This window comes from Rhinatrema bivittatum, chromosome 4 (genome assembly GCF_901001135.1).
Source record: "Rhinatrema bivittatum chromosome 4, aRhiBiv1.1, whole genome shotgun sequence".
NCBI lineage: Eukaryota > Metazoa > Chordata > Amphibia > Gymnophiona > Rhinatrematidae > Rhinatrema > Rhinatrema bivittatum.
Window position 1 is genome coordinate 394,714,768 of NC_042618.1, and position 23,301 is coordinate 394,738,068.

Consider the following 23,301-nt stretch of genomic DNA (forward strand, 5'->3'; position numbering starts at 1 on the left):
GTTTTCTGTCTTTTAGCCAGTTTGTAATCCACGAAAAGACATCGCCACCTATCCCATGACTTTTTACTTTTCCAAGAAGCCTCTCATGAGGAACTTTGTCAAATGCCTTCTGAAAATCCAAGTACACTACATCTACCGGTTCACCTTTATCCACATGTTTATTAACTCCTTCAAAAAAGTGAAGCAGATTTGTGAGGCTAGACTTGCCTTGGGTAAACCCATGCTGACTTTGTTCCTTTAAACCATGTCTTTCTATATGTTCTCTGATTTTGATGTTTAGAACACTTTCCACTATTTTTCCTGGCACTGAAGTCAGGCTAATCGGTCTGTAATTTCCCGGATCTCCCCTGGAGCCCTTTTTAAATATGGGGGTTACATTAGCTATCCTCCAGTCTTCAGGTACAATGGATGATTTTAATGATAGGTTACAAATTTCTACTAATAGGTCTGAAATTTCATTTTTTAGTTCCTTCAGAACTCGGGGGTGTATACCATCCGGTACAGGTGATTTACTACTCTTCAGTTTATCAATCAGGTCTACCACATCTTCTAGGTTCACCGTGATTTGGTTCAGTCCATCTGAATCATTACCCATGAAAACCTTCTCCAGTACGGGTACCTCCCCAACATCCTCTTCAGTAAACACTGAAGAAAAGAAATCATTTAATCTTTCCGCGAGGGCCTTATCTTCTCTAAGTGCCCCTTTAACCCCTTGATCATCTAACGGTCCAACTGACTCCCTCACAGGCTTTCTGCTTTGGATATATTTTAAAATGTTTTTACTGTGAGTTTTTGCCTCTATGGCCAACTTCTTTTCAAATTCTCTCTTAGCTTGTCTTATCAATGTCTTACATTTAACTTGCCAACGTTTATGCATTTTCCTATTTTCCTCTGTTGGATCCTTCTTCCAATTTTTGAATGAAGATCTTTTGGCTAAAATTGCTTCTTTCACCTCCCCTTTTAACCAAGCCGGTAATCGTTTTGCCTGCTTTCCACCTTTCTTTTTTTTTTTTTTTTAATTCTTTATTTATAGATTTAAATTTACAAAGTAAATCAAAACATATATATAATTCTCAAAACACCATTGAGAATTTTTTAAGGAAAACAGGATTTATACAAGGTTTATCACTTAATATTCAGTCCAAAAATATCATCTCCTGATTACCAGTTACTAAACAAATATTGGGTGCTCAACAAGCAAGAATTAACATAAGAAGCAAAAATCCTTAAATAAATCTACAGAAGTTACAGAATTTTTTTTTTCATACTAAGCCAACATTATTCTTGGTTTAAGGCTCCTCCCTCTTCTTTATGGGTTCTATGCTCCTCTAAGAACTTTTCTAAATGATCAGGCTCATAATAAATATATTTTACCCCCTTCACTCGCATAATGCAAAGAAAACTGATAATAACTTGAATGCCAAAGGTTCTGGCTAAATTTGCCAATGTTATAAATTTTTTCCTCCTTAGTTGAGTTTCCTTGGCTACATCGGGGTAAAACCAAATCTTTTGCCCCAGATAAAGAGAGGACCTATGTAACATAAAGAGTTGTAAAATTTTATCTATCAGAGGAAAGAGAAAGTTTTACCATAAGAGTGCCTCTACTCTCTATCTGAGCACTATACGATGTTTCCAACAATTCAGTCACATTTAAAGTTGTCTCTTGATGTTCCTGATCAATATTTAACCCTTGATTCCTCTCACTTAAAAAATAAGCGTTAGTAATCAAAGGGAGATTATCTGGTGTTAACAGCAAAATTTCAATAAAATAGTTTTTCAGCTGTTCTCTGGGGGAAATTAGTTTACATCTAGGAAAGTTAACCACTCTCAAATTAGAATAGCGAGCCGAATTCTCTAAATTCTCCACCTTCCTAGATAACATAGTTTCCCCCTTTATTATATTGCTCTGTACATTTTTTATCAAATTTATATCTTCCTCTACTTTTTTCAATGTTACTCCATTACTAGAAACCAAAGGATTTATACTCAACAAAGCATTCTGCATTTCTTTTATGCTAACATTTAAATTTACAATATTATTTTGTAGTGATGTCATTGTTTGCCACAACATTTCCAAAGAAATCTGTTTAGGGCTTTCAAACCTAGCATTTGGAGTAGAAGATAAAATTAAAGTTTCTGCAAGTTCTTGTTTAGCATTATCGCCCATAGGAGAGGAAGGCTCCATTCTTCCAAGTGATTTAGATCTCTCATCTGTTTCTCCCAACTTCTCTCCAACTCTTTGCTCCCCCTGTTGACATGTGGGATCATATCCACCCACTACTTGAGGAATTGCTCCTTTTATACCAAGAACCTCCTCAGACGGGCTCACCTCAAAAAACGCAGTCCGTACATTGGATGAGCCTGGTTCATTGGTATTCGCATTACTCTTGGGTGGAGCTGGAGTAGATGGGGCCCCGGGACTTAAACTGACATCGTCCAACAATATAGGCGCTTGCTCCTCTCCTACTACTGTAACCGGACTCTCCGGGGTCAAACTTTCTGTAAGTGGGTAATACCCTGTTAATCTTGTTTGTATCGGAGTTAGTCTTGCAGGGGTTGAGGCTTCCTGCCTTACTTTCCCTTTACGTTTGGTATGTGGCATAATGATTACGAATAAGAAAAACAAAAACAAGTACAAGGCTTACTCACACTTCTGTAGTGAACCAAATAAAGTTGAGGAGAAACTTCTGTGAGATTTCCACTCCAGGAAAGAAGAGAACCTCGCCTTCTCACCTTCGCCGGCCTAAGCCGGACCAAGCCACGCGCTCTTTACGGAGCGCGCGACTTAGGCAGTGCGCCGACGGCGGTGGTGCACCATCAGCTGCTTATTTTATAGCAGCTGACGCACCCTGCTGAAGTCACAGCAATTGCCTCCTTCTGGGTCCCGAAGCCCGGAGCCCGCAGTTGTTCCAGGGATTCAAAGATGTTAAAAGCAATCCCTCCAGGTGAAAGCAGGGTTTGGGTCTCTCACCTTTCTCCACCGGTTCCCCTTCCACCTTTCTTAATGTGTGGAAAACATCTGGATTGTGCTTCTAGGATGGTATTTTTTAACAATGACCATGCCACTTGCATACTTTTTACTTTTGTAGCTGCTCCTTTCAGTTTTTTCCTAACTATTTTTCTCATTTTATCAAAGTTTCCCTTTTGAAAGTTTAGCACGAGAGCCGTGGATTTGCTTACTGTCCCCCTTCCAGTCGTTAATTCAAATTTGATCATATTATGATCACTATTGCCAAGCGGCCCCACCACCGTTACCTCTCTCACCAAATCCTGTGCTCCACTGAGAATTAGATCTAAAATTGCTCCCTCTCTCGTCGGTTCCTGAACCAATTGCTCCATAAAACTATCATTTATTCCATCCAGGAACTTTATCTCTGTAGCGTGTCCCAATGATACATTTACGCAGTCAATATTGGGGTAATTGAAGTCTCCCATTATTACCGCACTACCAATTTGGTTAGCTTCCCTAATTTCTGTTAGCATTTCATTGTCAGTCTCACCATCTTGACCAGGTGGACGGTAGTATACTCCTATCACTATAGTCTTCCCCGACACACAAGGGATTTCTACCCATAAAGATTCAATTGTGCATTTAATCTCATGCAGGATGTTTATCCTGTTGGACTCTATGCCACCCCATAGAGGTAGATCTTAAAAACATACATGCGCGCGTACTTTTGTTCGCGCCACCAGCGTGAACTAAAGTACACCAGATTTTATAAGATACGCACGTAGCCGCGCGTATCTTATAAAATCCGGGGTCGGCGCGCGCAAGGCTGCGCAAAATCAGCAGCCTGTGCACGCCGAGCCGCGCAGCCTACCTCCGTTCCCTCCGAGGCCGCTCCGAAATCGGAGCGGCCTCAGAGGGAACTTTCCTTCCGCGTCCCCCCACCTTCCCCTCCCTTCCCCTATCTACCCCACCCCCCAGCCCTACCTAAATCCCCCCTACCTTTGTTGGGCAAGTTACGCCTGCTTGAAGCAAGCGTAACTTGCGCGCGCCGCCTCGGCATCCCCCGGCACAGGCCGCAGTGCCGAGGGACTCGGGACCGCCCTCCCAGCCCGCCCCTGAACCGTCGCCATGCCCCCGGATCCATCCCGGACTGCCCCCTGACCCCGGACACGCCCCCTCCCGCCCCTTTTACGAAGCCCCGGGACTTAAGCGTGTCCTGGGGCTTTGCGCGCGCTGGCGGCCTATGCAAAATAGGCGCGCCGGCGCACGAGTGCCCTGCGAGCGTAAATCCAGCAGGATTTATGCACGCAGGGCTTTTAAAATCTAACCCATAAAGCACCACACCGCCTCCCACGTGCCCCTCTCTGTCATTGCGATATAATTTGTACCCCATTATAGCACTGTCCCATTGGTTGTCCTCCTTCCACCATGTCTCTGAGATGCCAATTAAGTCTATGTCATCATTCACTGCTATACATTCTAATTCTCCCATCTTACTTCTTAGATTTCTGGCATTAGCATACAAACATTTCAAAGTTTGTTTTTTGTTTGTATTTTCATTCTGCTTTTTAATTGATAGGGATAAGTTAGAATTTTTTAGCTCAGGTGAGTTTTTAGTTACCGGCACTTGGACTACTTTTCTTATTATTGGAACCTCACTGTCGGGATGCCCTAATTCTAATGCATCATTAGTATCCTTTGAAGATACCTCTCTCCGAACCATGCGCTGCTCAGCAACTGTCGGCTTTCCCCTTTGTTCTAGTTTAAAAGCTGCTCTATCTCCTTTTTAAAGGTTAGCGCCAGCAGTCTGGTTCCACCCTGGTTAAGGTGGAGCCCATCCCTTCGGAAGAGACTCCCCCTTCCCCAAAAGGTTCCCCAGTTCCTAACAAAACTGAATCTCTCTTCCTTGCACCATCGTCTCATCCACGCATTGAGACTCCGGAGTTCTGCCTGCCTCTGGTGACCTGCGCGTGGAACAGGGAGTATTTCAGAGAATGCTACCCTGGAGGTTCTGGATTTAAGTTTTCTACCTAAGAGTCTAAATTTGGCTTCCAGAACCTCCCTCCCACATTTTCCTATGTTGTTGGTGCCCACATGTACCATGATAGCCGGCTCCTCCCCAGCACTGTCTAAAATCCTATCTAGGTGACACGTGACGTCCGCCACCTTCGCACCAGGTAGGCATGTTACCAGGTGATCTTCACGCCCACCAGCCACCCAGCTGTCTACATTCCTAATAATCGAATCACTTACTATGATGGCCGACCTAACCCTTCCCTCCTGGGCAGTAGGCCTTGGGGAGATATCCTTGGTACGAAAGGATAGTGCATCACCTGGAGAGCAGGTCCTTGCTACAGGATCCTTTCCTGCTACACCAGGTTGATGCTCTCCAATCATGAGACCTTCTTCCTCCGAGGCAGCACCAGGGCTGCCAGCCTGAAGTTGGGACTTGGCTACTGTGTCCCTGAAGGTCTCATCTATATACCTCTCTGTCTGCCTCAGCTCCTCCAGGTCTGCCACTCTAGCCTCCAGAGATAGGACTCACTCTGAGAGCCAGGAGCTCTTTGCATTGCATGCACATGTACAACTTCTCACCGGTGGGTAAAAATTCATACATGTGACACTTGATGCAAAAGACTGGGAAGCCCCCCTCTTGCTGCTGGACTGCTGCCTTCATCTCAATTTTAATCAGTACCTAGTTAAGTTTTAGGTTGCTATGGGAGTAGGAATGTGTCTAATTAACGTCCTTTAAATGTATTAGTGAATTCACTATATGTCTGGTAGTGGCCTACAGGGGTCTGATCAAATTCTCAATAAAATTTTTGTTGTTGTTGTTTTGTTTTTTTTATGAAAGTGGCACCTGCCTATAAATTAAAGGATGAGCTAGAGGTGGGTGGGCGAGGGGTGGGAAATACAAACAGTCTAACTTCAGTTACAGGTCGATACAGTAACGTTCAGTTAAAGATTCCCCGTCTGTAACGTGCTGGGAGCGCACAATACAGACGAGTATGGCGGTCCAGCAATACAGTCTCCAGTTTCACGCGTCCTTAGCGCTTCCTAAAATAAACACATAACCCTTTCCGCACCCAGCATGTAAATGAACGAAAAAGCTGTATAATGAAGGAATTAGCTATTCCCCTCCGATACTGTAACGGGCGCTGATATTATCTCCTCAGTAACCCGCTGTTCTGCCGCGGCCTTAACGTGCTAGTTTACCGCCTCCCCCTAGTAGGAGTTAGTGTAGTGTAGTGTAGTGTAAAAAACATTGCTTACCTGCCCTGGTCCCCGGTCCAGCCGTCCGGTGTAGCCCCAGTCCGGTCTCCTGCAGCCCCGTCCGGTCTCCTGCAGCCCCGTCCGGTCTCCTGCAGCCCCGTCCGGTCCCCTCCTCCCGAAGCAAAAAAAAAAAAAAACCCCCGAAAAAGTAGCAAGGCTCAGGCCTGCTACGGTAGTCCCTTCTCCCTTCCTCCCGATTTCACGGGTAAGCGGCAGCGGCAGCGGGGGGGGGGGCAGCGGGATCCGGGGGCAGCAGCGGCAGCGGGGGGGGCAGCAAAGAAGCAAAAAAAGCGGCATCCGGGATCCGGGGGCAGCAGCGGAATTGATGCCCGTGTGATTTTGGCGCTCAATCGCACGGCCATTCATCCAGGCAGAGGGAACCGGTGGCGAAAACGGCCCACGGTTCCCTCTGCCTGGATGAATGCACGGCCCCCGCCAGAATGGATGCCCGTGCGATTTTGGCGCTCATGCCATGAGCGCCAAAATCACACGGGCATTCATCCAGGCAGAGGGAGCCGACGGCGAACGACCTCCGGCTCCCTCTGCCTGGATGAACGCACGACCCCCGCCGGAATGAATGCCCATGCGATTTTGGCGCTCATGGCATGAGTGGGCCATGAGCGCCAAAATCACACGGGCATTCATCCAGCCGGACACGCGCCCACCCATCCAAGCAGCGGCGGGAACCGGACATGCGCCCACCCACCCCCCGGGATCTGAAGCCATCAGCAGGATCGTAGCTCCCCCCGACAAAGACGAAGATGGCCGCCTGCACGGGGGAAAGCGTGCAATTGGCCGCTGAAGACGCCAAACATCGTGACATCACGTCTTCAGCGGCCAATTGCATGCTTTCCCGTGCAGGCGGCCATCTTCGTCTTCATCGGGAGGAGCTACGATCTTGTTCCTGATGGCTTCAGAAAAGTAAGTTACTTTTGCGACTTACTTTTGGGATCTTGACAGATCCCAAAAGTAAGTCGCTTTTGGAAAAAAACAAAATTGTCGCTTTTTGAAAAAAAAAAACAAAATTGCTTTTGGTTTTTTTTTTCTTCTCTGCCGCCGCTGCTGCCGCCTACCCGCCCGATCGAACACGCGCCCACCCGCCCGATCGAACACGTGCCTTTGGTTTTTTTTTTTGCTTCGCCGCTGTGTCCCACCTCCTCCCGGAGCAAGGCTGCTTTCGCGCCCTGCTCCGGGAGGAGGAGAGACACAGCAAGAAGTAAGTCGCTTTGCCGCTTCCCTCCTCCCGGTGCCTGTCATTCCAAATGTCATTTGAAATGACAGGTACCAGCGCACCCAGGTTACTGTACAGGCGCTGTATTAAGCGCCTATACAGTAAAATGGGTTGCGCGGGCATAACCCTTCCCTATCGCTTCACAGCCGCGGCATGCATTTGCATGCGATTAGAAGAGAGTATCGGGGACTTAGTGAAGAGAACTGTGCGTGCGGGGAGGAAGGGTGCGCCTGACACTGCCGCACTGTTTCTACCGCGGCCTTACTGTATCGACCTGTTAGTCAGCTAGAGTGACTCACTGCTCTCTTGATTAACAAATGTTGGTACCTATTCAAACCAAGTCACACTACCTCAACACCTTTCCAAGGTGAGTAACTGGACTGAACTTTTCAACCTTTTTACTTAGGTATACACTGCTCCTAGCTTATTTCTAGCTTCTGGCTACTTTTTTTTTTGGGAAGGGGGGGGTTTCTTAAATACAAACACTCAGTTCTGCTTACTAGCTGCCTTACAGACTTTAAAAAAATAAACACACTACCTACTGCTTACTAGCTGCCTTATTGACTATTTAAAAATACAAACAGTCTAACTTGTTTATTCACTGTCTTACTATTAAAAGCACAAACACACAAACACACTAAATAATATTCCCAAATAATTAACTTTGCCCCAATACTTTTAAGAAAGACAATGTCCCAAGCAAAAACTTACTGATTCCTTTCAGCCACCAGCAAGGTGATCCTCTCCTCTCAGTGTTCCCACTGTAGTGGCACTTGCTCTTTCAATTTTAATTTCTTATGACGAGTTGGCAGGAATTCCTTTTTTCTCATTGCTACTACTGCTTGTGCTTCCTACAGGCTGGGCTGGCTCCACTGCTCCCTGCCATTTTTCTGCCCTCTGCCATTCCTTCCTCTCTCCTTTCCTCGCAGTGGCATGATGATATTGGAAGTTGCTACTGGAGGTTTTGATGCCATAATATATTTTATTGATACGGTACCACTCACCAGTACCACTGTAATACTGACTGTCTCTCGCACACTCAATCAAATTGACAGACTGAGTTCAGTTCATGCATGGAAAGCTCTGCTAACTTGCCAAGCAGAGTTAACAGTTTGAAAGTAGCACAAACTCGGTCTCTGTCTTTCTAAGGTTATCTCTCACAGTACATACAATACACAAATCACTCTCTCTCTCTCACACACACATACAGTATATGTATGTGCACTTCTGACTGACTCCTTTTGCACACAAAATAGCAAAACTGTCAGAAAGAGAATAAACTGAGAAGGCTGGCAAGGCTGCACTTCTCTTTACTGCAGTCTGTCTGCTGATAACCAGTGAAGAGATAGAAAGTAGTGCCTCTGTCTCTCTATCACAATGAGTGCACTGTGAATGCAGCAGTGAAGATCAAAAAAAGCTCTTTGCCAATGGCAAAATGTTTCTTTCTCTCCTTTTTTTAAAGCTTTACTTTGATTTTGAGACCTTCTGAAAAGACAAGCTTTATCTGTGAAGTCCAGTAGAGAAAATGAAGTTTCTTTGCACAAACTCAGACCTTTCAGTGGGAGGATGTCAGTGTCACTGGATCCAACTGCCAGCTAAAGGTTAATTAAAAAAAAAAACCAAAAAAACTTTGCCTTGATTGGTCCTCTGTCCTTTCTACTTGTCTACTTCTCCTGCCTCAGCACTAGACTGTCTAATATCTCACACAGGCAATGGTAGATTGCTATAGTTACCAGTCTAATTGCAGCAATTTCATTGTAGCACTTTTCAGTGTTCCATAGACTCAAATGGGAAACATAAACAAATAAAAAGAGCATTTTTGTTTAAATTTGTGAGCAACCTCCATTTGTTTGGGGGTCCACAAATGAAACAAAAATGGACTCACTCATTGCATTTTACCAATTCATTTCAAACTAATGCAGATCCCTATAAATTATCCAGCTAACTTTAGCTGAATAAATTAATTGTTCTATGCTTTTTTGAATATTGGCCTCAAAGTATTTATTTGTATGCACTGACATTGTAAGACCTTTCCTTGGAGAAAGGCAGCATGAATGTGGCTGAGACCAAGAGGATTTAATTTTGACTAACACAGATGCAAATGTAATGCAATTTGAATCTTCTGCATGCAAATGTGTCTCATGTACAATCAAATTTGGATAGCATTCAAATCTGACTAGGCGCTTATGGACCATAATGGCTCAGCCTTGCACAGAGCAAAAAGTATATCAAGTTTTAATTCCTAACCTCAGCAAAGACCCAGACTGGATTTCCTTGACTGCCATATCTTCAGAAAACTGCCTACTGCGGTCAAGCTGAAAGCCTTATTGAGTACAAATCGTTGCTACGCCTTAAGTCTCTAGTAACGTTTATCTGATTTTGGCTGAATTAGTAATTAGCCCGCTGATACCATGATAGATCTGCACAGGTGAATTTTAAGATATCTTGCTTAGCAGTACTTATAAATCATGTTCAAAAGGAAGCAAAGAATTACTTAAGTGGCATGAGCTGCAGTATGTGGGTGTAATTCACATCAGTAGAAGGCAAATCTCGCTTTTAGCCTGTTTTATATTAAAGCATGAGAAGAATTACAAATGGTCTTTAAAAACAAAGGGGGTAAAAAGTCAGCATGACATTGTTAGCATGGAAATATATTTTGCATTCTTCAGAACCAAAATTGAATCCATTAATGTTGAGAGGTATTGGGTATCCAAACTCAGTGCATTCTAATGTTTCAACAACATATTTCTTTGCCTACATACCACAAAGGTCAAACACAGTAAAAGACTGATGACCACATAATCTCAATGCACAAAACAGTTAGTTTCACAGGTTGATGCCATTCACAAAATTTAATTCACTTGTTGTCTGGGAAATATTTTTCTTTCAGTTGGCTCATTTGGTTACCAGGTATTTCTTCCCCTTTGCTCTGTTCTTTTTCCCTTGTTCTTGTCATCAAACTGTTCCAATTACTTATTGACCCTATTGTTCTTGCCCTTTCTGCTCTTAGGGCCCAATGTAATAAGTTGTGATCAGCAGAGCGAACAGTTTTACCTGCAGTTGTGCACACACTTTGGGGCAGATTTCCTCAGGTTACGCGAGTATGTTGCCCCTGCGCGCGCCGAGCTTATTTTGCATAGGCTTGGTGGCGCACGCAAGCCCCAGGACGCATGTATCTCCTGGGGCTTGCTAAAATGGGCGGTCCGGGGGCATGTCTGCGGTCCGGGGCAGTCCGTGGGCGTGGCCGAATGCCCAGACACAGCGGCCTGTGTCGGGACCTGGCCAGCCTGCGTGCGCAAGTTAGGCCCTCCGAGGCCGCTCCGATTTAGGAGCGGCCTCGGAGGGAACGGGGCCTTGGGCTCGGTGCGCGCAAGGTGCACCACCTTGCGCGCACTGACCCTGGATTTTATAACATGCGCGCGGCAGTGCGCGCATGTTATAAAATCGGGTGTACATTTGTGCGCGCCGGGTAGCGCGCACAAATGTACCCCGCATGCGTAGGAATTAAAATCGGCCCCTTTATGTGCACACATTTTACCCCTGATCAAACAAGTTTTTTGCACAAAAAAATGCGTGGACAACACAATGGAACCTCGCATGTAAATGAACGCATTAAATATTATTCCCCCCAATGCTGAGAGATGCACTGGCTGACCTCATGTTTCTTAGTGCTGGAAATTTTATTCCTGCTCAGAGATGGAGTATAGTTTCCAGCGATAGTGACAGTCTATGGACAGAAGCAGGAATTCTGGTGCTGGGACTTGTAATCGGGATTTATGTGCAGAAAAAAGGCTTTGTACACACAAAGCATATTTTCTGTGCATAAATACAATGTATGAACACAAAAAATGCTTTCTGTGCTGAAAGCATTTTTTCGCATATAAATCATTTTATCTGCACAAATCATATTTTGTGTGTCTAAGTCTTTCAGGCTCACAAAACATGAGCTTGGTATGCATAAATCACATTTGAGAGACTTTCCTGCTCCTCCGAGTTAAAATGTGGGATCAGTCTAAGTTGATCGCACATTTTAACTTGGGTTTTTGCGCATATTTCCCAATCAACACACTTTTTAAAAACCGCCCAATGCATTAGCATACCAATAGCTTACTGCATTGGGAGTTATACATTTCTTTATCCTGCGCATTAAGAAAATGTGAGCTGTGTTTCAGCACACAGTTTTAACCCACACCTTATTACATCAGATCCTGGGTGTTAAATCTTGGAAATCTGGGCAGTGCTTCCTTTTTGTACATTTAGACATCTTCACATACACACACACACACACACACACACACACACACACACACACATATTTATTCCTTTGCTTTCCTCCTTCAGGAGAAATGTTTACTTCCTCTACAAAAGGGAATGCCAGAAACAGCCATGAATAACATACCACCTATTACTCTCACAGGAAGTTAATTTCTAAATTCTTTGCCTGGGTGCAAAGTCCTGCACCTAATCTTCAAAAGGGAAAATACAGGATCTGCATGTGCCTTTTCAAAACTGTCTGTGGGTTCAAAGCATCTGTGGACTTTATGCCTGTTTTGCATAGGTCAAGGATTCTCAACTTTTTGGGGAGAATGGACCCCTTTTCAACTTCAAAAACTTTCATGGACCCCCAACATGCGTCACTTTAATTTTTACGTGCAGTTAAATGCCATATTTAACGCTGCGAGGTTATTAACAGGTTCAAAGAGAAAGGAACACATTATGCCAATTTTGCGAGAACTCCTTTGGCTGCCAATTGAACAGTGAATAAAGTTTATGTATCCTCCATAGAGCGGTACATGGTGAAAACGTGGAATGGCTGAACGCTGCAATAAGGGTACATACACCCCAGAGAGATCTGAGATCCGCCAATAAAGGCTTACTGTCCCTTCCTTCGATGATCTCTGCAAAACTAACATTAGTAAGGGAAAGAGCCCTATCACTTGCTGCTCCAAAAATCTGGAATAACCTACCAGTTGACATTCGGCTAGAACCAAATAGAATGGTATTTAGAAAAAAAGTCAAAACATGGCTTTTTCAGCAAGCATTTAATGATAGTGACAGCAATTTGTGAAGTAAAAAATCATAAAAAAGAAAAGAACTAAAGGCTGAGGTGAAACAAAGTTGAGTTAGTCACAGTGTTGAATGTTGTTGTCTAGATGTCTCACTGTTAGGCCATTATTATGAAAATTGTAATGAAGCTTTTAACTTTTTAGAATTGTCGTTATATTATTTGTAATTTTGATTTTTTAGTATAAATGCTTTTATGTAATCTTGTAAACCGATATGATGGTTCCCACCAAATACCGGTATAGAAATTTTAATAAATAAATAAATATTGAAAACTGATTAATATAATAACAGATAATAAAATGCACTTCAGGATCATTTGTAATGTACAAAACAATATTAAATAAGCAATAGTTTCTGAATAGAACTGTGCTCCTTTTCCTTCCCTCCCTTTATGGCTTCTTCATGATTGCTACTCACCATCTCCATGGCCCCTTCCCATGTGCCTTCCCCTCCCTGCCCTGCTTCCCTCCACTCATTGCCACTTCATGCATGCTCTTCCTCCTGCTCTGCCCCCCCCCCCCCCCCCCGCAGCTCTTTCTCTGTTCTTGTCCCTTCTCCCTTCATCCTGTGATCCCTTCCAGGCGTGCTTGGCCCCACCCGTGACCCCTTCCCTAATGCTCTCCCTTCTAACCTCATCCTCCTGTGATCCATTCTCTGATCTTCTCCCTCAAGGCCCCTACCTGAGTGCCTTCCCTCCTGCAGTCTTTTCTCTCTCCTTCCTACTTTTCCTCCATGGCCCCTTTCTGAGTGCTGTGCCCCCAATGACCTCCTTCTCAAGTGCCTTTCCCGCCACCCATGGCCCTTTCCTGGGTGCCTTGCCTTCTTTTTTTTTCTGCTTGTGGCCTCATCCCATGTGCAGAGCTCCTCAAAGGTGACCTAGCCTGTTCTGTTTCTCAGCAGTTGCACTTTGGTTGCCTCCTTTCTGAAGGACCTTCTGTGATGATCTTGTGGACTTCTATGGATCTATAAACTCCAATTGGGACCACTGGCATAGGTGAAATTTCAAAGGCAAATTAATGCACATAGATTTGAAAATCCCAACTATGCAGGTTAATTCCCTCCCCCAACCTAAGAACGCATTTGGGAACGCCTACTCATGGTCTGGCTAAATGTACCCCTGCTTTCTACGATTCCTCCTATTAGCATCCTGGTGATAATAAATAGGTGGAACCACAGAAAGTAAAAATATGTCCAGCTCAAGGGCTTAACAAAAAAAAAATAATCCTGCTTTTTGTGATTGCTCATAGGGGGAAACCACAGAAAGCAGCATCCCCAAGGTCTGGCCCAATTGGAACCCCTGCCGGCAATAAATGTTGGGCACTTGATGTTCATTTATTCACTCTTTCACTTCTTGCCGATTGGTCCATTCACTGTCACATCAGTGAAAGGACTAATCCACTTTCAGAAGCTGTCCTGACAGGGGATTGGCCCTTTCACTGTCAAGTGTCAGTGAAAAGGACCAATCAGGAACAGCCCTGCCGGCAGTGGGTAGGTAGCTTTGGCCAGGCTGTTCTAGACGCACAGCCACTTCTCTTGGGCGCCTGATGCAGAGCGCTAGGGATGCACAAATTACCCATTGCTCATTTGCTATTGCATCAAATGCCCAGGACAGGTGGAACTGCGCACGTTTAAAAAACCTGCGCCCAGTTTGGACGTATGTTTTTTATGTGCTGAGATTGCATTGGCCTGAATATTGTTAAATTTATATAGTAACATAGTAAATAATAGGGATGTGAATAGTTTTTTGACGATTTAAAAAAATCGTCTGATATTTTTTAAATCGTCAAAAATCGTTAGAGTGCGCGATACAATAGAAATTTTCCTGATTTATCGTGAAAAATTGTTACTCCCGTTAGTGTCCACTAATGGGAGTTATTTGGGGGGAGGGCAGGAAAACCGGCACACCAAAACAACCCCTAAACCCACCCCGACCCTATAAAACCAATCCCTTACCTTCCCCCACCCTCCCGAACCCCCCCAAAACTTTTTACGAGTACCTGGTGGTTCAGTGGGGGCGCGGGGACCGATCTCCCGCTCTCGGGCCAACGGCGCCATTTTGGCTGCCACTCAAAAATGGCGCAGATGGCCCGATAAAAAAAAAAACCCACCCGAGCCTTTAAAAATGACCCCTTAGCTTCCCCCACCCTCCCGATCCCCCCAAAACATTTTAAAATTACCTGGTGGTCCAGTGGTGGTCCCGGGAGTGATCTCCCGTTCTCGGGCCGTCGGCTGCCACTCATAAAGATGGCGCCGATGGCCCTTTGCCCTTACCATGTCACAGGGTATCCGTGCCATTGGCCGGCCCCTGTCACATGGTAGGAGCGCACGGATACCCTGTGACATGGTAAGGGCAAAGGGCCATCGGCGCCATCTTTATGAGTGGCAGCCGATGGCCTGAGAACGGGAGATCGCTCCCGGGACCACCACTGGACCACCAGGTAATTTTTAAATGTTTTGGGGGGATCGGGAGGGTGGGGGAAGCTAAGGGGTCATTTTTAAAGGGTCGGGTGGGGTTTTTTTTTATCGGGCCATCGGTGCCATTTTTGAGTGGCAGCCAAAATGGCGCCGATGGCCCGAGAGCGGGAGATCGGTCCCCGCGCCCCCACTGGACCACCAGGTACTCGTAAAAAGTTTTTGGGGGGTTCGGGAGGGTGGGGGAAGTTAAGGGGTCAATTTTAAAGGGTCGGGCCTCACTAAAAAAAAATTAACAATGTGAATCGGAACCGATTCCGATTCACATCTCCACCGAACAGATTTTTTTCTCCCTCCAGCCGAACCCGATCGTTAAGACGATCGGGCACACGATTCACATCCCTAGTAAATAACAGCAGAAAAAGACCCAAATGATCCTCATTCCTTCACTTAGGGTCCTTCTCTCTCTCATTCACACATGCACCGTCACGGCTTACAGATGCCCTCTCTCTTTCACACATTCAGGCTCCCTTCTCTCTTACACACACACACACACACACACACACACACACACACACACACACACACCCCCACACACCCCCCCCACTAATTCTCTCTCACAGGCACATACAAATACACAGTCTGTCTTGCTCTTTCACTCCAGGTTTCTCTCCTCTGTGACTTCAGCCACAAATGAGATGGGTTCTACCCGCAGCTCTCCTGGGCCTCTCTTCTCTGCTTCTTTGGCCGTGGGTGGGATGGATTCCACTCATAGCTCTCCTGGGCATCTCTCCTCTGCTTCTTCAGCTGCGAGTCCGCTGCTTGGGCCTTTCTCCCCACATCTTCATCCATGGGCAGGACAGGCTCCACCTGCAGTCCCGCTGCCTGGGCCTTACTCTCCTGCTTCTTCGGCCATGGGTGGGACGGGGTCCACCTGTGGTTCCGCTGCCTGGGCCTTTCTCCCATCTCTTTGGCCACTGGCCAGGAGCTTGTGCTGCCAATTTTTAGTGCTCCCTAAGGCAACTGCCTAGTTTTCCTAATGGACGAAATGGCCCTGCTGGGATGTATCTCTTTTAGTTTTACTAGTTGTGTCCTAACTACTACTCCACATTCATCTGTACTTTAGCCAACCAGCAAAGGTCCTTCTCTATGGTCATCTTTAGTGAGCACCGATATGAAATATTTGATTAAATATTTCTATTTTTTTATCTTTCTCTTCACATTGATTCTTGTTTCCTTTCATTCTTACAATACCACCACTATCCTTCCTCCTTCCTTTGACATATCTGAAAAATGTTTTAGAATAAAAAATGAAAATTTTAGGAAGTCTATCTGTCCGGAAATTAAAATGTTCTTTTTCAGGATTTTCCTGTTAGTTTGTATGCTTGGAGTATTAGGACACACAATTTCAACTTTTTCTGGAAATTAGTTAGAATTTATGTGTGTTTATGTATATGTCCTATGTATATAAACAATAATTAGCCATTTATGAAGCCAATGTACTAAAGTTTTGCTAACACCAGCCATTAATACACATTAACTGGGTTTATGTTCAACCCAGTTTTGCAGTAGATAATGCATAGATCAGAGCTTTCCAAACTTTTCATGTTGGTGACACACTTTTTAGACAAACATAATTTCACGACACGGTAATTCAGTCTACTAGTAAACCAGAGGTTAAAGGTTAAACGAACGAAACATATTTCGACAATTTATGTATGTTTCCTTAAATATATACATAAATAAAATGTTTCACGACACAACCTATCTCATGAAAACCTTAAATTTATATTAAAAATATATATTCCAAGATTCATGTTATTGTTATAATTTATGAGAAACAATAATAAAACAAATTGTCTGTCCCCCCACACCCTCATCTCTCTCCTCCCCCCAGCACATGTCTGGCCCCCACACACTCATATCTCTCCCCCTCAAGCACATGTCTGTCCCCCCAGCACGTTTGCCCCCCACTCACTCATATCTCTCCCCCTCCAGCACATGTCTGGCCCCCACACTCATGTACCTCGTCTTTTTGATTGTTGCCAGTTAAGTGCTTCACTCCCTTCCATGATCACCATACACTGCTGCTTGCAGTCAGTACTCCTCATGGCCAGGCCTCATTGGCAGCAGCAGCCAATGCAAGGATGGCTGGGCTCGTTCCACCCACCAAGCCCCCCCAAAAAACACGATTGACAGCAAAAATCACCCAATAATAAGCAACCCATAAACTGAAAAAAATAAGTGAATCTCTAGAAAAAAAAAAGCCCAAACTCGCATCAGAGTTGACCGGGCTTGCGCGACACACCTGCACACTGCAGGCGACACACTAATGTGTCCCGACACACAGTTTGGAAAGCTCTGGCATAGATATTCATAATGCATCAGTGTTGCCCCATCACTAAGAATCAGGCCCACACCCAGTCCCCTTACCCTACCCCCTGACAGAATCAGGTATTAATCTCTTCCATCCACTTCTCTACCCTCAGGCTGGGGCCTTTATCCCCATCAACATCATCATCCACTGTAATAGTTTAAGGGGCACTCCTGCTTCCTGCCCCCTGGCCACAGCCCACCTCATGAATATCAACACTGCCTTTGGCTTAATGCACTTTAGTACCCTGACTTCTATAATAGATACAGTTGCACTGGATAAATGTATTTGTATCTATAATTTGTGAGCTACCATCACCAGAAACTTGCTTCCCAAGTGTTTGATGCCCAGGCGTTCCCTGAAAGAGCTGAGCAACCAGCTGAGAATATAGCACCTGCACCTGGACACAGAAATTCAGGGAGAAGTAATTATCCATGAAAAATGATTTTATCTGCTGTAGGTGGACAGCATGGTCTCTCTTCCTATCTTACAAGCAGTTCCAGCACTTTCGAGTCATGCAAAATTATCTCAGCTTTGTCAACTTTTGGGTTTATACATAAAAGGAAAAATAATTACAAACCATCTGCTTCAGTAAAAGAGAACTAAGTCTTGATGACAAAAGCATCAGTGACAGCAGATTTTGGAAAACAAAAATGATGCAAATGGATATTTCATGACATGTCTTGTGCCCAATGGCATGAAAGTATTTCAGCAGCTGCAAATCATGTCAGAGCACAGGGTCCAGAGATGTTTGTGTTTCATATTTCTATGCCACCCTTTTCCAAAATCAGACCCAGAAAGGCTAACAATGGAAAACATTATATAGACAATTACAAAAAAATTAAAAAATGTATAATTACATAAATATCAAGCAATTCATTTAATAATAATATTCTCAAGCACTTCAACCCCCTCCCTCCCTCCCTTGCTAGGAGCAAAAAAAAAACCCACCTAAATCTCACCCAGATATCTCGAGTAGCACTGCTGAGCTCGTGTCCAGTGCATCTTTAGTGTTCAGTTATTCCAAAGGTGCCCATTGCTATCGTTCAAGAGCGTTATGATAACCATACCAACAGTGAGAGGCAGCTTTGAGCAGAAGCCCAGAAATCTGAGACACAAAAACACGTTTTCATTAAAAAACCGAGAGCTTGTTTTGTGAAATGCTGGTCACTAATGATTTTTTCCTGCTATTAGTGAATTCAGCATTGGGCCTTAAATATTAGTGCTCTTCAATGATAGCAGTTGATGCCTTTGGAATAACTGAATGCTAGTTAAGCACCAGACAAGATGTGCTTTTTCATTTTGTATCTTCAAGCACTTCACAAAAGATAGCGTAACATATATGGAGTTTTCCAAATGTTAAGAAAGTAATTAGATATAGAACAAATACAGCTATCATAGTATTTTTGCACATAAAATTACCAACAATAAGAGTACTGAGTAAAGTATTTTATTAAAAAATAATACAAAATACAAAATAATAATTAAAAGGATAATGAAAATTAAAATAAAATAAAAATGTTTTTTTAGATTAATGATTAGAGCTTTGACCAACAAGTAGTTTCTTCACACTAAGCTGACTCTGAGGTCTTTTTCCTTCTAGTTTTGCAAGTCACATTCTTGTGAGTTAAAATATTTTCAAAAGGAGAATGTGATTTTTGTTTTATTAAAATACTCCTTTTTTTTGCCTAATTTTGTTTTGATTTATCATTTGGGGAAGGCCGGAGGCTACCAGAGAAAGCCAGAGCAGACGGAAGTATTGATCTGACTCTTGTCTTCCTTGGCTGGAAATAAAGAGTTAAAAAAGCATGTTGACACGAAAGCAATTATAATGTCAAGTGCTCAAAGAAAAACAAAATGTACCACTACATCTGCAAGCGAATAAAGAGATGGCATTAAAAAACAAACAAACAAAATAACTTCAAAGGACAGAAAATTGCAAAATAGATTGAATCACCCATGACAAACAAAATGAATACCTTGCTGAATGAATCAGACGTCCATTGCCACACTTGGTAAGTCACTGCAGTAGTCTTTAAATGCAAACATTTACCACTGGGAACAGGAGTGCAGAACTGTTGCTTACCAGATCAGTGACTTTCCCAATGCTGAAAGAAAAAGCTTTGAAAGGGGAATAGATTGGGAGCTGCACCCCAGGGGGATCCACTACACTAGCCAGCAGTGCCCACCACAATAGGGACACCAAAGCAGCTGCTGAGGAAAAATGGGCTAGCCGAAAGCGAGAGGAGGTGATGCGGATCTGGCCAGCCACGCTGCCTGAAAACAGATTTCACAGCTGCAGCTGTCTTGACTCTTATCTGGGCTGCACTACACACAGCGCGTCCAGTACAGCATGTACATTTTAGGCCCTCACTCACTAAGAATCTTCTTCCATTCTGTGTCTATGGGCATAGAAGCTCAGTGAATCAAAATGTCAGTTTGACCCACTTGTTCTCACTCACTGCAATTCCTAATCATGTAATTGTGGCATGATGACATCAGCTCCCAATTTTTCCATCATGCCTAGGGATCAACAATATCAGTATTTACTTAAATTTTTCTTCTAGCTTTATGAGAAAATACTCTGTTTTAGACCAGGACAAAAAGGATATTTTTTGCCACTCTTCAGAGCCAGGCCCTGTTTACAGCTATATAAATTCATCCATTCAACCGAAGACTAACGAAATGTTCCAGGATTTACAAACTATGAAAGATCTTTGTAAAGCTCAATTGCATATTGTACTCCAGAATGACACAGATAAACCCCAAAATCCTAGCTTACCCTTGAAACCTGGTTACGGACCTTCTACCATGTGAAATGGGAAGGGAGCAATAATCTACTGCCTGCATTGGTGCAAACCCCATGGGTAGTTTGTACCCACAGAATTTGCATCAATAATCAAGCAAAATTATGTGGGAATTTTTGCTTTGATTATTGCTCCTGGAAAAATCACCCGCAGAGATCTGCACCTATTTACCCTGTGGGTAATTCTTCCATGGAAATAACAACTCTGGTTTTGATTATATTAAACTACGTGAGTTGTTGCATAGCTCACTTTCCCCCTACCCCGGGAATGTCTCTGAACAATGCGGGCAAAATTACCCACCTTGTAAAAAACCAGGTGAGTAATTTTGCCTGTATTGAGGGTGAGCAACTTTCAAAGCTCCCCTTTCCACATGTACCTAGAGTTGTACATTTTTACCTGCGGAGATGATTAAAAAATTGCCCTCCCCATGTCCTCTGCCAAAATAAGACAGCATTTATTTTCCCGCCATTCTAATTTTTCTTGTGTTTTACGCCAAAAATAAGCTTCCATACATTCCCAGAAAAAATATACTTAATGATAAATATGATTTACTGATCCCTAGTAATAGCTAAGCTTTCTGTATTATTACAACTACAGTGACATATAAGCTCTACATTAAAGCAACATGATTGAGGAGAGACAGATGAGGACTCAGAGAGAGTTCAAGTGCTGTTGAAACTAGAGATCTACTGACCTTTCTTGAGATATGAGGATGTGGAGCTACTAATGCTGTCTTACTTTGTGCACAATGCCCGCCCCCACATGTAATCTGCATTCTCTCTCTTTCACGCTACCAATTTGGGCTTCCAAATATGCTGTGCCTAACAGAGAATTTTTCTGTTACCATGGATCTCTCTTCTGAGATACAGTACAGTGCAACTGCTTCAGTTTTTCTCCCCCTGTAAGCTGAGATCTCAGATGACCTCATTAATTATTGTGGAGCAGCTTGGAATTCTTTAAGCGATGTGCTAGTTATATCATTTTGCTTTCCTCTCTACGTAGAAATAAAGGTCCCCCAACAAGTCATAGGTGATACTTTTTATTGGACTAGCTCGATACATTTGGGAGTAGTTTTTGAGAGCTCTGCTCCATTGGGTCAGCACTGAATGATATAGGAAAAAGGCTGCCTGACCACAGAAGTAGGTTACAGGTTACATTAAAAGGATGGTGTGGTGATGTTTGTTTTCAAAGCTATAAAAGACGGTAAAACAAAAGAATAGGCATGTGTGCATGTGTGTGTTGGGGGGGGGGGAGTGATAAGTTTCCTGGGGTGCAGATATCCAAGGGATTATGAGCAGCAGTGGGAGGGGGGGGGGTGATGAGCTCCAAATTGGGGCGACACCTAGGGTGACAGTAGCTGATGATCTCAGACTAGTGAAACAGTGCGATATGAAAAGGCATAACCAGTAGAGAAAAGGAAGATGATAGTGTCATTGGTCAGACTTCTCCTAGAATATTGTGTCTAGTTCTGTGGGCTGTACTAATCCAGCACTGTGGACAGGTTGGAGGCTGTCCACAGTGCTGGATTTAACCCTCCAGCTGGCCCTAACCATTTGGGCAATCAGTTGTCCAGTGGGTTGGGGTATTCATAGCTGGATGGGGGCACCCCTCCTCAGAAATTTTGGCCAGCTGGGAGTAGGGTCTCTGTGAGTCACAGCAGCCCAGAGGAGTCCCCATTTCAATGTTGCCATGGCTAGCCAGTTAATCTAAAAAAAAGACAGGGCCATACAGGAGCACCACTTCTGGTGGAAGAGGCAGACATCCAATGGAGGTACAGCTGTCCCTAGGCAATTACCTAGTCTATTAGAAAGTCTGCCCCTGTTGTCCATAGGAAAGCTACCAAAATGGTGTAAGGTCAGCACCAATAACCTTAGATGAGATTGAAGCAGCTAAATATGTATGTCCTAGAGGAGAAAAGAGACACGGTGGATATAATCTATTTATTTTATTTTAAAGCATTCATTACCCGCCCTTCCTAAATTCAGAGCGGGGTACAATATGAACATACACAATCAAATGAGCAAAATAGAACAGAACATTACATAATTCTTCAGTAGAGGGGGCAACACATAAACACAAGGGATATTACAGAGACATTCAAATATCTGAAAAGTATATATCAAGCAAAGAAAAACCTTTTTCAAAGCAAAGAATGCTCTAGAATAAGAAATCAATATATGAGGCTCCAAGGGCAGATTTAGAAACAACATGCATGGAATGGAATCCCAGAGGTGGAGACAAAACAGATAACAGAATTCAAAAGAGCATGACATAACTACAGATTAGGATCCCTGGTGACATGAAAATGTTTAAAAAAAGAACCAGTCCAAGAACTGATCTCTGATGCACACTACTAGGAACATCCCCCTCCTTGGAATGAACTACATTTACTACCAACCTTTGTTGCCTCTCACTCAACTCGTTTCTAACCAACCCCTAGATTCATCAAAAAGCGTTAATGCCTGTGTTAAGTATGGAAATTTTTATAATTACTAAGAACATAAGAAATTGCCATGCTGGGTTAGACCAAGGGTCCATCAAGCCCAGCAACCTGTTTCCAACAGAGGCCAACCAGGCCACAAGAACCTGGCAAGTACCCAAACACCAAGAAGATCCCATGCTACTGATGCCAGTAATAGCAGAGGCCATTCCCTAAGTCAACTTAATTAATAGTAGTTAATGGACTACTCCTCCAAGAACTTATCCAAACCTTTTTTGAACCCAGCTACATTAACTGCACTAATCACATCCTCTGGCAACAAATTCCAGAGCTTAATTGTGCGTTGAGTGAAAAATAACTTTCTCTGATTAGTCTTAAACATGCTACTTGCTAACTTCATGGAGTGCCCCCTAGTCCTTTTAATATCTGATTCATATCTACTTGTTCAAGACCTATCATATCCCCCTCAGCTGTCTCTTCTCCAAGAAGAATAGCCCTAACCTCTTCACAGGGGAGCTGTTTCATCCCCTTTATCATTTTGGTGGCCTTTCTCTATTGCAACTATGTCTTTTTTGAGATGCATTGGGGGGGGGGGGGGGGAGAGAGAGAGAGAGAGAGAGAGAGAGGAGAGAGAGAGAGAGAGAGAGAGAGAGAGAGAGAGAGAGAGAGAGACACTATCTACAAGGCCCTCCTAGTAGTTAAGTATTTAAGTCTCTATAGGAGGGCCATCTAATAGGTCGAGGTGAG